Below are 17,524 nucleotides of genomic sequence, written 5' to 3' on the forward strand. Positions count from 1 at the left end.
ACTGGACCACCAGGGAAGCCCCCAGGTTCAATAGACTTAAAAATAGTCATCTAGGGCTTCCCTGGTGGCGCAGTGGTTGAGAGTCCGCCTGCCGATGCAGGGGACGCGGGTTCGTGCCCCGGTCCGGGAAGATCCCACATGCCGCGGAGCGGCTGGGCCCGTGAGCCATGGCCGCTGAGCCTGCGTGTCCAGAGCCTGTGCTCCGCAACGGGAGGGGCCACAACAGTGGACCTCTGTCCACGTACCGCAGGGGGGAAAAAAAAAATGGTCATCTACATTTGCTATGTTCAGATTCTCAATTTCATTCCTTCCTTAGCCCCTTATCATCTGACTGCTGCCTCTGCTACTTTACTTGAAACTCCCCATTCCCTCCTAACGTTCAAGTGCATTGTTCTTTGTAGCTCTAAGCACTGGATGACCCCTTCTTATCAAAGTATGGCGCCCTGGTTCTGTCAGTTCTCTGTCCATCCCTGATCACTGTTCCTTGTCTTCTTCATAAGTTTCTCTCCATCCACCCCTTAAGTATCCACAGGGCCAGATTTCTATCCTGGTACCCCTTTTCTCGTTCCTCGAACCTCCTCTGTTGAGCTCACCTTCCCCTCCCGGGGCACCACGTCCTGTCCTTATGCTGACTGATTCTCGAATCCCTGTCCCCTCCCACTTCTCTCCTGAGCCCAAACTTGAACTTCAGCACCTTTTTTTGATATTTCCGTGTCTCCATATTTTTACTGTACAAAATCTCTCTCTCTTTTTTTTTTTTTTGCGGTACGCGGGCTTCTCACTGTTGTGGCCTCTCCCATTGCGGAGCACAGGCTCCGGACGCACAGGCTCAGCGGCCATGGCTCACGGACCCAGCCACTGCATGGCATGTGGGATCTTCCCGGACCGGGGCACGAACCCGTATCCCCTGCATCGGCAGGCGGACCCTCAACCACCGCGCCACCAGGGAAGCCCTCTCATATTTTAAGATGGCTTAAAATGAAGTCCTTATTGTCCCAATGATCTCCTTTTTCTTCTACATAAGTTTCAGTTTATTACTGTGTAGCAAACCAACCCCAAACTTACTGGCTTGAAACAGCAATAATTCATTATTTCTCACAATTCTGTGGGCTGAGCTGGGGCTGGAGTCTCCAAGACAGCCTCTCTTACGTGTCTGGGGCCTTGGTGCTGCTGTCGGCCTATGTACCTCATCTCCTCCACACAGCCTCTCTCTCACTTGGTCTCCTAGCATTCAGTAACTGGGCTCCAGCTTTGCATGGTGGCTGGCTCCCAAAGGGGCAAAAGGTGCCACCAGGCCTCTTAAGGCCTGGGCCAGAATTGGTACAATGTCACTTCATTTGGTCAAAGCAAATCATAAAGCTGCCCAGATTCATGATGGGGAGAAAGAGACTCCACCTCTTGATGGGTGGAGCACAGGCATTCAGAGGGATGGAGGGAATTGTTGGCAGACAATAACTCTTTGCCGATAATCTAGCATGCTGTATATAAATAGTTTTGCTAACTCTTGTATGGCATTTACTATGTGCCAGGCAATTGCTGAGCATTTATACATATTACCCCATTGATCCTTTACAACATCCCTGTGGTGTAGGTACTACTTGTTATACCCACTGAACAGATGAAGAACTGAGGAGGTGAAGATGACTTCCTCAGGACCGAAAGCTAGTAAGCAGTGGAGCCAAAATTTTAATTGAGGCAGTTGAGTTCCTGAGTCCAGGCTTTTAGCACCACATATCTGGTCTTGATACCACATCTGATCACACTCCTGACACCACATCCGTACTCTTACAAGCAGGAAATCAGAGTCATCCACAGAGCCTCATTCCTCCTCACTGGGCCGCCCAGTCTGCAAATACCATTAATTCCCTCTCTCTCTCTCTCTCTCTCTCTCTCTCTCTCTCTCTCTCTCTCTCAGCTGGCTCCCTCTCTTCAGGCCTCAGCCCCCTCCTCATCTCCTCCTTGGGCTGTTGCTCTAGACCCCCATCTGGTCCCCGACCCCTGTGCTTCCCTGAACTCCCCCAGTCCTCCATGCCTCAGCCACTTGTTTCCCTAAAATTTAAGCTGATCGTGTCACTTTACCTAAAACTTCTGCTGGCTCCCTATTGTCTGATACTGTTCAGAGTCTTTGCTGTGGATGCCAGGCCGTGTCCCCAGTATGCCTCTCCAGCCTCATCTCCTACCATTGCCGTTACCCAAGCTGTACCATAGTGTGCTGTTACACCCATACTCATGCTCCTTCACTTCCATTTATTCATGCTGTGCTTATTAAATCAGAACTGACTCTATGCTAGGCGCTTTGCTAGGGGATGGAGGTGCTATACTGATGAACACACAGACAGGGCTCCCTTGGAGCTTACAGGCTACGTGAGGGATGCAGACGATTGCAAGGTGGTGTGATATATACTATAATGGGAGAAATCTTGGGTGCTGAGCTCACACAGAGTCACCTAACCCAGAACAGGGGAATCAAGGGAGGGAGTGTCTTTTAGGAAATCGAAGCTGGATCTTAAAGAATGAGTGAAATCTAACCAGGTGAAGGGAGAAAGCAGAGTCATTCTAGCACTGTTCTAGGTGCTGGAAATACTGCAGTGAACAAAACAGACAAAGTCCCGGGCCTCAAGCCTGGAGAGCTCCAGTGCCCCTGGCAGCAGAGACGGGGCATGTGCAGCAAACCTGTCAGATGTGTTGGACTAGGGCAAGTTTCTCAGCCCTGGCTGCATGTTAATATCACACAGAGAGCTTTACAACACCCTGATGTCCAGGGCCTTCCCCTGAGTAATTCAGTCACGATGTCTGAGAGTGGGATATGAAGTTGGTATTTTTTAAAGCTCCCCAGGTGGTTCTGCTGGGCAACCAGGGTCATAAACCACCGTGTTAGAGGAACTGAAGATCAGAGATGAGGTTTTAGGGAGGTGAGCAGGGGCCAGATGACCAAGGATCTTGTAGATCCTGTTAGGAAGTTTTGTCTTAAACTTGAAGGCACTGGGATCTAGTGAAGTTTAAGCAGGATAATGACAGGATCAGGTGATTCCTACCACCACCTTTTTTTTTTTTTTTTCCCCTTTAACAAAGGCTCAGTCTAGATGCTCTGTGCTGAATGGATGCACATGGAGCAAAAGTAAACTGATGTCCCTTTGGAGGCTGTTGCAGGAGCCAAGGAGAAATGGTGGTACTGGGCTATGGTGAGGGGAGTGAGGATGGAGAAGGAGGAGGAAATGTCTGAGAGAGACTTAGAAGGAGACTAGACAGGACTCAGGGATTCACTGGAAGTAAGGGCTACAGGAGGGCAAAGAGTTATGGAAGGTTCCAGCTTGGAGAGATGGGTCTGTAGTGGTCTTGGTGCCAGGACGAGTGGGTTTGGAGAGAGAGCTGGTGGGTCCACGTGGGACCTGCTGCTTGCTCCCTTGTTCTGCTGCCTGCAATCTTGTGCTTTTTCTTCTCTGCATGACAGGGCACTTGTCTCCTATAAGACCTCTTTTACATATCTCTTCTTCCAGGAAGCCTATCTGGATTCTCCCCTCCATTGGCTGTGGGTGAGTGTTTGTCAGTATCCTGACTGTATTTACAGATATCTGTTCTGTAGCTTGGGCTCCTCCAAGGAGGGATGTGTTTTATTCTATGCCTAGCACAACACCTGATACACATTAATAAATGCTTGTTAAATAGATGAATAATGGATGGAGAGTTGGGCCAGAAGCAAGACTTCTCCTAGGAGTGTGAATAGAAGTGGGTCAGGGGGCTTGCTGTTCTCGTTCCTAGGGTAAAGGATGGAAGGAGTCCAGGGACAGAGAAGAGGATATTTACTGAGCTGATCAGGAAAGAGGCCTAGTTAAAGAGGTATCAAGTCACTGACTCCAAGATAGAGCGATATGTAGTCAGCTCTCTGAATTGTCTTCTTTAAATTGAGGTACAGTTATGTATAATACTATATAAATTTCAGGTGTGCAACATAGCGATTCACAATTTTTAAAGATTATACTCCACTTATAGTTATTATAAAAGTTTGGCTATATTCCTTGTGCTGTATAATATATCCTTGTAGCTTATTTATTTTATACATAGTATCAATAGTTTGTACCTCTTACTCCCCTATCCCTATCTTGCCCCTCCCCACTTCCCTCTCCCCACTGGTAGCCACTAGTTTGTTCTCTATACCTGTGAGTCTGTTTTGTTTTGTTATATTCCCTAGTTTGTTTTATTTTTCAGATTCCACATTTAAGTGATATCATACAGTATTTGTCTTTCTCTGTCTGACTATTTCACTAAGCATAATACCCTCCAAGTCCATTCATGTTGTTGCAAAAGGCAAAATTTTATTCTTTTTTATGGCTGAGTAATATTCCATTGTGCATGTGCACACACACACACACGTGTGTGTGTGTATCACATCTTCTTTATCCATTCATCTGTTGATGGACACTTAGGTTGCTTCTACATCTTGGTTATTATAAATAATGCTTCTATGAACATCATTTGGGTGCATGTATCTTTTCAAATTAATATTTTCTTTTTTTCAGATATATCCCCAGGAGTGGAATTGCTGGGTCATATAGTAGTTGCATTTTTAGTTTTTTGAGGCACCTCCATACTGTTTTCCATGGTGACTGCACCAATTTACATTCCCACCAAAAGTGTGAATTGTCTTTTGAACATAGTTTCAAATTTCTCTCATGTCAAAAGGCACATAAATCTCTTAAAGCTTTTCTGCATCTGTTCTTTCTCTGATGTCTCTTCCTTCCAGTGAGGTGTGATGGTGGCAACAAGTAGACAGATCTGAGTTTAAATTGTGATTACTAGCTGTGTGACATTGGGCGTGATATTTAACCTCTCTGAGCTCAGTCTCCTCCAACTAAAAAGTGGAGATAAAGAAAAAAATATATTTCTCATGGGATAGTTGTGATGTTAAAGTAACGTGTGGGAAAGTACCAAGTTTGGGGCCAGACCTGTAGTATATCCTCAACAAGTATTCCTTTCTGCCTTCCAATCACCAGGACCTTTGTCCCTTTGCACTTCCCAGAGCTCAGGGTCAAGGATGGAGCCAGAATTTGCTGTGTATATTATGACTTTCTCAGAAATGACCCTGTAATGATTCTCCTAGGAACAGGTCTCTGGCCTTTCTGCAATTCTGGGGGATATTTGGCCAGAATTTACATGTAAGTAGTACTGCAAAAGAAAACCAAAGAATCCTACAAAGTCAGAGCTGGGCAAGCCCTGAGGGATTCTTAAATTCCAGGACAAAAACTGGCTTATATAGTAAAAGGGAAAAATAAGGCTATGTGATGATTTTTTTTTTTTTTTTTTTTTTGGTGACAAGTCATTCAGTTTAAAGAATTATGTTGTGAGATCATATTCTTTCTTTTTCTTTTTTTCTCCCCCCCCTTTTTTTCAGTTTCTTTTATGAAATCCTTTTTATCTGTGATATCTTCAGTTTTGAGAACCATTGATCTAATCTTACCTCCCTTTACAGGTAAGGGAGTGTAAAACACTTGCATGCTATGTAACATTAATGGAATGTGAAGTATTTTCACAAACTCTAAGCTGTTACTTGACTGTAGGCTCCATGAGGGCTGTGGTGTGTCTTCTATTTTTTATACCCAATAATCCCTGCACACAGGCAGATCATGCCTGGCATGGAAGGCTCACAGTAATTATCTTTTGGAGGAATAAGTGAAATACTCAACCCAGGAACTCTAGAATCCTAGTTTGTGATGATGTTTATTCTTATTGATGGAACCAGTAAACTCCTTGTGGGATCCTCTGTCCTCTGTTGCCCAGCAGGGTAGGTGTTCAGTGAATGAGCCCCCAGGTCACACAGAGTTCAGGCATGTCCAGGAAAGGATAATCCAAGAACCTGAAAGATAGCAGGAGCCACCGGGCCCTTCTCTCACACTATCTCATTTAATCTTCATGGTAACCTTGCCAGGAGGGTGATAATTTGAAGCAACATAATTTTAAGATTCTTTAAAAGATACAGCCAAATTTTAATTCCCAAACAGATGTGCATTTTTAATACACATGGTTGGGGGAATACCTTTTCAACCTCAGTTTTTTTCTTCAGTGTAAGGGGAATAGTGACCCACAAAGTTTTGAGATGGGTTTCTGTAGAAATGGCTCATTTATTGAGATCAAGGGCTTTTAAAATGTCCTGGCAGTTGCAAGTTAGAGAAGAAGCAAAAAAAGTATTCCTCTTCAACTTTTCTGCCTAGAAGTTGAAAGGTTCTCTTCTTTAGATAGGATTTCATTATTTTCTACAAAACACCACTTTTCTGTGAAATACTATATGTTTTCAAACCACAGGTTCCAACCCAATAAGGACACAAAATCCGTTTAGTGGGTGGAAGTCTGCATTTTTTAAAAAAATGACAAAAGAAATAGAATAGAAAATGTCAGAGTGCATTGTACTGCATAAGCAGGTTTATAGTGTATATATACATTTTACACATACATGACTTGCAGGATAAAAATGTATTTCTTTTTATAGGTTATGGTCAAAAAAGTTTGGAAAAAAATGGTTTGGTGATTGATGCCTTGCACATTATGGTGTTCAAACATGCTCATTGACATGGATAAAGCGATGTCTTTGTGTCATTATGATGTGATAACGATAAGGAAATGTGGATGCACAGTGGGAACCCATTTGTGCTGCAGATACTTTCTTCTCCTTCATTTGTCAGGATAATGAACGTTTGCTTGCAAAAAGTGAAAGATGCCAATTTGTTCTTTATTTATTTTTTTGTAAAAGATGCCAATTTGGATGTGGGAACAGTGGCACATAAAGTTCAGGGATGTGGCTGTGTGACGGGAGCTACAGCGTAAGGCACGTGTGGCTCTGACAAGTGTGAGTTCCACTGTCTGCGAGGGATCCAGTGGTCCTTGACCTGTCGTAAGTTGAAATTTGCTGGGGCACAGATCTGAGCACATCCCAGAAGGCCTGTGGCTGGGGAGAGACAGTGATTTAGCTCATGAGTGAGCCACGGCCCCTGCCCTCCATCTGCATTTCAACGGAGCATGAGAGTTTTTCTAATCTGTCTTAAGAGCACAATTTTCTTAAAGTAATAGAAAGTTTGTTTCTGTGTGAAGAATGACCACGAAGTGAAAGGTGAAGTTTGAGTGAAACTTGGGATCTGAAGATAAGCTGAGAAAGATAGCCTCTTGACAAAAGTGTGATTCCCCAGAAAGCCAGAGCTGCTGCGGGTATTCCGGTGTTCTACAAGTTGGTGATTCCTGGTGCTTTGTGTAGGTAGTTCTAGAGGCTGTCAGGGGTCTATGCAATATGCTTTGCTGCGTTTTTAGAACCTGTGGGGTAAGCATTGATTTGAGGCAATATTCACTTAATATATAGCCTCTGGAAGATAGAAATTTAGAATGTAGAAATCTTCACTTTTGTTTAAAAAGAGGAGAAAACCTGTGTATGGGTTTTTGGGGGTTTTTTTGGTTATTAATTCTGATACTTCTTGATCCATTGCTTTAGGAATGACTGCGTGACTTTCTCTGCTATTTTCTTTAGGATTCTGGGTTGTCTGTCTCATGTCTTCCCAGAGCTAGTCCTTCCCACAACTCTGGGAGGGAGAGGAAGAATTGGGGACAGGAGCAGGATTATCAGTGGACAAATCAGGACTAGATTCTGCTTCTTCCTTCACATGTCAATGCTGACTCTTTTGAAAGAGGGGCAATGAAGTCACTTGTGGGTTGACCCACATGCCCTTCTTCTAGAACATGTAAATTATATAACTGTGGAGGTCGCCCCCATTCCCATTCTCCAGTAATTGTTGACCTAAAGCTTCCATTCTGTAATGTGCCTGTGAGTCATAATTGCAACTGTAGAAAGAGGGGGAAAGAGAAGAAAAGGGGAGCAGCATGTTAGTTTATCAGGATATGAGAAATAGCGCCTCGCTTTTTATTCAAAAAAAAAAAAGTGAGGCTGAGATTCATTCATTCATTGCTGTACCGCGGGTGTCACGAGGAGTCTGACTGTGCTCTCTCACCTCTGCACATGCAGAGGCTAGGTGGGCACCTCACCTGAACATCATCAGGTCCAGGGGAAACTTGTTCTTGCCACCTAACTGACTGTCATCGATTCAGTGGCCATTTGTTGAGTGCCTGCTACCTCCATCACCTGGATACAGAAAACACTCAACGAATGTTGAAGTGTTGATGCAAGATGCTTTATTCGGCCCTGGGTGAGAGAAAGATAAACATGAAAAAAGCTTAGTCCTCGTCTCCTTGAGGCTCACCATACAGGGATAGACAAGAAGACAAGTAATTATAAGTCAAGTCGACTGCAGTGTGCGTTATAAAGGAGAGGGGAAATTCTGTGGAAGTACAAAGGGAAGAGGGAGGAGGGGCACAGAGAGGAGTGAGGGAAAGTGAGCAGGCAGGGGAGGTACCCAGAGGAAAGGGATGCTAGCAATGGGAAGAACAGGCGCAGAGCAGCGTGGGTACCAGTTGCATTTGAGGAACTTGGAATAATGCCACATGGCAAGAAGGAGTCAGGAGGAGTGTCGAGGGGTGTGGTGGAAGATAGGGCTGTTGCCTGCAGTCATTCCCAAGGCACCGGGGACCATCAGAGGTTTTGAGCAGAGAGCAAGGCATCGGATTCTTTGTGTTTTAGGAAGAGAAGTTGAAGAGGATGGACTGGAGAAGGGTTAGTGCCATGGGAGGCTACTGTAGTGGGTCATTGGATAAGTGACAGGGCTTGACCGAGGGCAGTGGAAATGAAAGGGAGATTACTCCAGAATGATTTGTACTTGAGAGCCAATCTGTGAATTTATAATGGGCATGAACCTACCCAACCACTCGAATGATTATTTCAGCTGGCCAGAGCACAGCTTTTTAAATTGAAGTACATTAATAATCAAAGGATTATTTGGTGAAAATGGAGTTAAGGCAAAAGGAGTTGGATGGTCTGAAAGGACCTTTTACTCCATCTATAGCCATTTTTGCATCGCGGTAATAACACAGCTTAGTCTCTGGCCAGTTGTTGCTCTTCTCTGGAGAGATCCTTGGCCTGCCACAGCAGGAGGAGCCACTCCCCTTGCCAGCACTGGAGAGAAGTTGGCCCGAGGCGTATTTGAGGATCTTTTGGTTTCAAGAAAGGGAACTCAGTCATCAATGAGCAAGTAAAATGGGAAATAATTATAAGGAAGGGGAATCTTACAACCCTAATACTAGAAAGGCAGCCAGACCTCCTGGGACTTAGAATATCTCAGGCAGTTTCCCCTCCCCACTTCCCTCTCTCCACATCCACTGAGAATCTGCTTTCTTCTTCTTCCGGACACATTGGCCTTTCTGTTCCCATCCACTTGCATAGGCCCCATTATAACTTCTCCAAAATGGTGGCCTTGACCCCTAGTCTTTCCAGACTTACGGTCTGCTTCTCACAGCTGACCCAGTTTCTGTGTCTCAAGTACTAATACTAGAAGAGAGGATCCCATTTGTCCAAGTTGGGTCAGGCCTTTTCCTAATCTAGTCAGGCTGAAAATGTGACATGATAGATTCTTAGAGGGAAAAAAAAAAAAAAATGGTAAGCAACCCTGGATAACTCTAGTATACTGGTATTATTGTTCAGCTTTTCTAGACTTCATGAATAATTCACTGTATTCATTGTCTTTCGCTGTATAACAAAGTACTCCAAAACCTAGCAGCTTAAATAATAAGCATTTATTATATTATATACCCAGTTCTGTGAGTCCAGAACACAGGAACAGCTTAGCTGGATGTTTCTGCCTCAGAGTCTCTCATGAGGTTGTAGTCAAGCTGTCCCTTGGGACTGTAATCATTTGAAGGGTGGGCTGGGGGATGATTTGCTTCCACGACAGAGAGAAAGCCTCCTTTCCTCATTGGCTCTTGGCTATTGGAGACCTCAGTTCCTCGCCATATGGGTGTCTCCATAGGCTGGGTATCCTTAGGACATGGCAGCTGGCTTCCCCCAGAGCGAGTATTCCAGAAAGAGCACCTAAAATGGAAGTTGCAGCCTTTTATAACCTACCCTCAGAAGTGACAATCACTTCTGCCCTATTCTGTTGGTCACACAGACCAACCCTGGTACATTGTGGGAGGGGGATACACAAAGGTGGGGATGCCAGGAGATGAGGCTTTGGGAATCTTCTTGAACATTAGTTACCATACTCCATCAACATTTATTTAGTGCCTTCTTGTGTGCCAGGTGCTAGGAATTGAGAGCTATGTGACACAGAGTTTCTGTCCTTGAGGAGCTCACTGTCTGCTGGGGGATACCTTTTATTTATTTATTTATTTATTTTTGGCGGTACGCGGGCCTCTCACTGTTGTGGCCTCTCCCAGTGCGGAGCACAGGCTCCGGACGCACAGGCTCAGCGGCCATGGCTCACGGGCCCAGCCGCTCCACGGCATGTGGGATCTTCCCGGACCGGGGCACAAACCCATGTACCCTGCATCGGCAGGCAGACTCTCAACCACTGTGCCACCAGGGAAGCCCGGGGGATACCTTTTTAAAAACACCACCATGTGTCTCCTGAGCTATCACACGTATCCTCATGAAATTCACATCTGTTCATAGCAGTCTCTTATTTTAATCATCCTCAAATGGGTCCCTTTCTTTTTTTTTTTAATGGGTCCCTTTCTTGCCCAGATGGTTTTTTTTTAAGTTTAAATCACCACCACAGTAAGAAATACATTTTATATCACAAACCAGTATATACATAGACACATTTATATTGGGAACAAATTTCACAAAAGAGTTTATACCCTCAGTGCCTGCAATATATTCAAATATTTTCTATTATAGGCAATTTCATTTTTGTGAAAGCTGGTCACAGTCTCATGGATTTCACAACCTATCGCATTGTGACCTGCAGAGTGGAAAGTGGCAGCCTAAAGGGTCATACAGACTCTCTGCCATGAGCAGCAAAGCTCCTCACCGTCTACCTGTCTGCAGCTCCCCCCTCATTCATATTTAATAATGACTCCCCCACATAAAGTTCCTCTACCTGGAGCTCTCTCCTCTCCTTCCCCACATGGTTTGGAGAACTCTTATTCATCCTTTAAAACCCAGCTTTAAAGTGACCCTTCTTCCCCTCTCTCCTTGGAAACACTTGCCTGCTCCATCCTCTGGCCCCCAGAACATTTCACTGACACTTGGTCCCTCCTCCACTTCCAGCCTGTCCTCGGGCCAGCTCCTCCAAGCCCACAATATATTTTCACTGAATCTCAGTACGTTTAGGAGGACATTGAGCAAATTAGCATCACACAAATGACGATGCTGCAAATGAGCGGTGTTCAGAGTTGGGGGGTGTTGCAGGCAGGTTTCCTGTCGATGGAGCCATGTGCTGCAGAAAAAGGATCCCTCCCTCTGCGAGTCCGCTGTCTCCCCTGCGCATCCATCACAGGTACAATTCGCACCGGAACTTGCCGCTTAGGTTCATTGCTGTGGTTCATTTTAGCTGGTCTGGTTTCTTTTTGTTTTTGGGGTTTTTTTCCCCTACTTTTTGCATGTGCTTGTGTCTATGGGGACAGCCTAGTGAGACATGGAGCTTTAGGCAGCACAGATAGAAAGGCCTCTATATCTGCACCCGCCCTGCGGGAGGGGGGTTTCCTTTCTGAAGTGGTACGGAAGGAGGGTTTTGAGGTTTTTGAATATTTGCTTCTAAGTATCTTAAGTAAGAGATTTGTTTGCCCACATTTGTACTATCTTGTCAAGCTAGCAACCTGACAGAATATTTTCTGGTTGGTTTTGCCTGTACGTGGTTTTTATTTTTGAGGGGAAGAAAAATTTACACCTTGGTTAAATTGTACTGAAACACAATGGCTGTTTTTAAAAAATTGCTGTTAACTTAAAGGGTTGAAGCGAATATGATTTCCAGGCTCATGGGAATCGCTGATAGACTATGCTGTGAACCATAACCAGAAATGGAAAAAAATAAAAAATGAGACATGAGCAAAAGCAATTAAATTATTCCTTCTTCAATATTCTCATTTCCTCATTTGTCAATGGCTGGGTAACTGCCCAAGGATATGCTGACTTCCTTGTGGTGTGTGCGTGTTGGGGGGAGGGTAGTGGAGCGGGAGACAGACTGTAAACAGATCATTACTGTAGAGTGTGATAAATAGTATAATAGAGTACATATCACATGCATAGGGAAGGGGGTCATTTGTTCACTTTCAGCAGTATTTTTCAAGTGAATGTTGCCTCCCTTAGTGGATCATGAAATCCATGATGTATAAGGTGGCAAACAGCATTTTTTTAAATGGGATGATAGAATGAAATAGATCAAGTTACATCCTCCATAGTAAGTTTAGATATTGTTTTCTGAAACCTTCATTTCAGTTATATATCTATTGCATTGGAACGTGAAATCTATTTCTTGAAATTGAATCTCAGACGATGTTTTGAAGCCACTGCTGTAGGGGTAGAGAAAGTCTTCCCAGAGGAGTAACATTTGAACTGGACCTTGCAGAATGGTGGGCTTGCCCCAGAAGAAGAAGGACATTCCAGGCAGAGGGGAAAGGATATGCCCAAATGGAGAAGAGTTTGTTCTTGTTCAGGGATAGGTATTCTCTGTGATTGGACTGCAGGGTACCAGGAGAGGAGCGGCTAGAGATGCGCCTGGGAAGACAGGTGGAGCTAATGAACCACTTTTAAGTACCAATATCAGGGCCTCAGCTTTCCCCAGAAACTCCATTTTTCTAGTGATGGGTTTTGCCTTGAGAATCTGTATTTCTAATAAGCTTCCCAGGCAGTGAGGTGCTAATGGAGGTGTGACATGAACAACTCTGGGTTTTCAAAAGGTGATTTTGGGTAGTAATTTAGATAGAACATTAATTGGAGGGAAGTAAAATCGGGAGGCCAAGCAAGAGGTAAGGGCCTGAATTTAGGTGAGGCAGTTAGTGGCGAAAAGGGGCTGGATTTGAGGGAGATTTTTGAGGTGGGTTGCATGGGTTAAGGTAGATGAGAGAATAAGAAGGAATCATACACGATCCTAAAATATGTTGAGAGTACATGTCCTTTGCTCTGATTGCCCATCTCTGAACAACCTCCTTGCTGTCTTAGACCTGACTCAAGTTAATCTAACTCACAAGGGACTGATCAGTATACCCAAACTGCTGGTTGGTTAGTATGATTTACAGTGAGGGAGGTGTCTAAACCTTTTTGGGTACAAAAGTACTTGTACCTTTGTTCAGTATCAGAGTACCTGGAAAATGGCCCCAGTAATTAGAAGATTTAGGAAAGAGAGAATTGTATGGTCTGAGGGGTATTTCATGGGAGCTCTACAATTGCCTTATTACCTTTACTATGCTCACATAATGTGATTGAAATACTTGTGGAGATGATAGTGTCTCTACTCCTTCACTGTTTTTCTTCAGTGTTGAGGATATATCTTGGTGCCTGCTTTGTACCTACTTATTTATTTGTATTCGACTTGTTTTTACAAGTCATCTTTTAGGGGTGGTTCTTTCTTCAGATGTCTTACCTCTTAGTTTCATTTTCAGAAAGGACACTGACATTTATTTATTGAGCAAGCCCCTTTGCATGGGTATCCTATCTTGGAGGCTGACTTTCTCACCAAATTCTGAGCTTATGAGACCTCTCTTCTACTGCCTCTACAACCCACCATCCTCCTGGGCGTGGTGGAGTGGAAGGGACGCTCTGTTGAGGAGATGTTGGGAGTTCTGGCACCACAGGGGCCTGGGAGCTGGTGAGTGACACCTCCAAGGCATGTGTGTGGCATCCTCCTAACCTGATGACTGTCCTCCCCCTCACATACTCTGTGGGGAAACAGGCTGGATGTGTAAGACAGCAAGGCCAGTGGGAGTGCCGATGCCTCTATTTTTTTAAACAGTTCTGCTATATTCCTTATCCTTGTACTAGAAGCTTGTAGGAGTTCAGATTTTTTTTTTTTAAAAAGTCTGTCAAGGAAAATAACCAGCTTGAAATGTGTCAGGACTAGAATAGCCTTAGTCTCTACAAAGATGATTTAAAGTGTTTATACTCATGTATCAAATAAAATAATAATGTAGGCAAGTTATTGAAATTACTCCAGTAATTTGCTTGTTTACCATTGCTTTGAAAACAGTTCCACGTTACTTTTTTTTTTTTTTACTTTAATTTATTTTTGTCTGTGTTGGGTCTTCGTTGCTGTGCGTGGGCTTTCTCTGGTTGTGGCAAGTGGGGGCTATTCTTCGTTGCGGTGCACGGGCTTCTAATCGCAGTGGCTTCTCTTGTTGCAGAGCACGGGCTCTAGGCACGCGGGGTTCAGTAGTTGTGGCACACGGACTCAGTAGTTGTGGCTTGCGGGCTCTAGAGAGCAGGCTCAGTATGTGTGGCGCACGGGCTTAGTTGCTCCACGGCATGTGGGATCTTTCCAGACCAGGGCTCGAACCTGTGTCCCCTGCACTGGAAGGCGGATTCTTATCCACTGAGCCACCAGGGAAGTCCCCACTTGCTTCTAATAATAGTATTAACAACCACAACAGTAACGGCAACTAATATTGAATGTTTACTGTATACCAGGCACTAAAACAAGGGTTTTGCATCCTAATATCATTGAACTCTCCCTGCTACTGACCCGAGATATACATATTGTCACCTTCACTATACATATGAGTAAACTGAGGTGAGAGAAGTTAAAAAAAAAAATAGGCCAAGTTTACATGGCTAAAAAGTGGCAATGATAAAGGTCTACTTGATGAGAGAGGAAGAGAGAGAGAGAGAGGGAGAGGAAGAACTTCTAAACCGTTAGACGATACTGCCTGTGATCAACTGGGCAATGGTTTTATGTGGTTCAGGGAGACTTACTGTATTACCCTCTTAATATACAGGTATCTAGGTAGAAACACACTGATTTCTTGTATTCTTTTTTTTTTAAATAAATTTATTTATTTATTTTTTTGGCTGCGTTGGGTCCTCGTTGCTGCACAAGGGCTTTCTCTAGTTGCGGTGAGCAGGGGCTACTCTTTGTTGCAGTGCACAGGCTTCTCATTGCAGTGGCTTCTCTTGTTGCAGAGCACGGGCTCTAGGCACACGGACTTCAGTAGTTGTGGTATATGGGCTCAGTAGTTGTGGCTTGCAGGCTCTAGAGCGCAGGCTCAGTAGTTGTGGCACACGGGCTTAGCTGCTCTGCAGCATATGGGATCTTCCAGGACCAGGGCTCGAACCCGTGTCCCCTGCATTGGCAGGTGGATTCTTTTTTTTTTTTTTTTAAATAAATTTATTTATTTGTTTTATTTTTGGCTGTGTTGGGTCTTCGTTGCTACGTGCGGACTTTCTCTAGTTGCAGCAAGCGGGGGCTGCTCTTCGTTGTGGTGCACGGGCTTCTCATTGTCGTGGCTTCTCTTGTTGCAGAGCACAGGCTCGTGGCACACGGGCTTAGCTGCTCCGAGGCATGTGGGATCCTCCCGGGCCAGGGATCGAAACTGTGCCCCCTGAATTGGCAGGCAGATTCTTAACCACTGAGCCATCAGGGAAGTCCCTGATTTCTTATATTCTTATACATCTTGTGGATTGGGCCTGTTTTTCTTTTATCCCACAAGTACTGATTGAGAGCTAACTGTATACAAAATACTCTGGTAGGCCCTTAGAAAATAAAAAGCCTTTGCAGAGCTCCCTATCCTGGACAGAACATGAGAGAGATATATTAGGTGGAATTAGATATATTAGGTGTGAGATTGCCATTGGAAATTTACATGGGAAGACTTCACATGGTTCAACTCGACACACAACTAAAATGAGGCGATAGAATATTAGCTGAATATATTGACCTCTCGTTATGTTTCAGGCACCATGCTAAACGTTTTATGTGCGCTAGTTCCCGAATCCTTAAAATAACTCTCAGATGTGAGTACTATAATTATCCCGGTTTTATAGATGAGGAAGTTGAAGCTCTGTGGGGTGAAGTGACTTGCCCAGAGCCACACACCTGGTGTGTGACAAGGGTGGAATTTGAACCCTGGTCAGTCTCAGTACACAGCCAGTGCCCATAAGTCTCAGAATATAAGTACCTCAAGAGGTACAAATAAAAGTAACTACCTTATTTATGCACATTGAGAACTTTAAATTTTTTATGTCACAAACACTGTATAGAGCACTTACTAACTTATCAGGTATATTTCAGATTTCTGTGATCTGGACACATCTGGTCATGCATATCACCACTTCATCTCCAGTATTTGCATTCTCCCCCTCTGAGAACGGCCAACCAACCAAGGGGAACATTTGGAGGAAGAACACAAAAAAAGAGGAACATTTCTACTTTTACTTGTTATGTGGACATTGGACCTGTTTATTTAGAGGCCCAAACACATGCCAGAATGTATCAATTATAATTACAACTTTTTTTTTTCTCCTGTGTCCAGTTGCCCTTCTTTCTAGGTCACATACACAGACGAGCATCATAGGAGTGAACATTTAATTGTACATAATTAAATTGTAGGCAATACAATTAAAGTTTTTTGCATATAGTCAAGCCATTTAAAGAACTTTCCTCTTTAAAAGTTTCCTAATCTTACATTCAGATACCAAAATCCTGTCTATATAAACCATAACTTAAAATTTTATGTACAAAGGGATATCCCTTTTTTAAAATGTTACTTTTTTTTTTGCATGCAAAAAAATTTAAGTTGTTTTTATTATTAAATGATACCGATTTTCGTGTTACCTGATGAATCTGAGATTCTCCCCACTGCTGTCCCAATATTTTTTGACCCCCCCCTGAAATATTTTAAATTAGCTTTGACAACTGGCATTCTCAAAGTAGGTCTTCCCCAATTAGAGGGTGGTCCCCTCTGCCTATACCACACCACTGAACTTGGTTTATATTGAAACATCAAGGACTGCTTGTTCCTAGGATCGTTTTTGGGCCTTGAAGAGAGGGTGAGTTGAGGAGTCAACCATGCCTGGGTTCCCCCAGCCCTTATTAGACTGATGACCTCAGGCAAATTACAGAAACCACTGGGAGACTCATCTGCAAAAATCTGGATAATTAAATATTATTCTATCGGTTTGTGTGAAGGTTCATGCAATAATGTATAAGATAAGAATAAAGTATATAGAATAATGCCTGGCAGCACTTAGTAGGCCCTCAATAAGTGTTAGTGCTCTTATATTTGGGCATTCATGAAAAAGCCTGCCATGCCCTATCCTCTTCCTGAATTCACCTCTTTGTTAGGTGATCTCTTAAAGTCAGATTTGTGTTTCCTAGGGGTCTTGGCCTACTTGGGAGAACAGCTTTCTGAAATCCATTAATATTTCATTGGAGCTGTGGAGCAACAGCTGTAAAACTTGTTTGGTGGGCCCTAATTGCAATGAATACTCTATGGACTCTTTTGAAATGTAATTCTTCAAAATGTGTATTATAATTAAACTCCAGCCAATCCAAAGGCACCTTAAAACAGGTTTTAAAATTTCCCAAGCCAATTAGAAAACTGGTTGGTCCAACTGTCAAGTGTAGAGAAATATGCGAATTTATGCAAAGACTACTGTTCCAGGAAGACCTTGGCTGAATGTGAACACAACACACATCTGAAAAAACACCTCGATGATACTATGTGA

The sequence above is a fragment of the Mesoplodon mirus genome, assembly GCF_964341445.2.
Source record: "Mesoplodon mirus genome assembly, chromosome: 12".
Lineage (NCBI taxonomy): Eukaryota > Metazoa > Chordata > Mammalia > Artiodactyla > Ziphiidae > Mesoplodon > Mesoplodon mirus.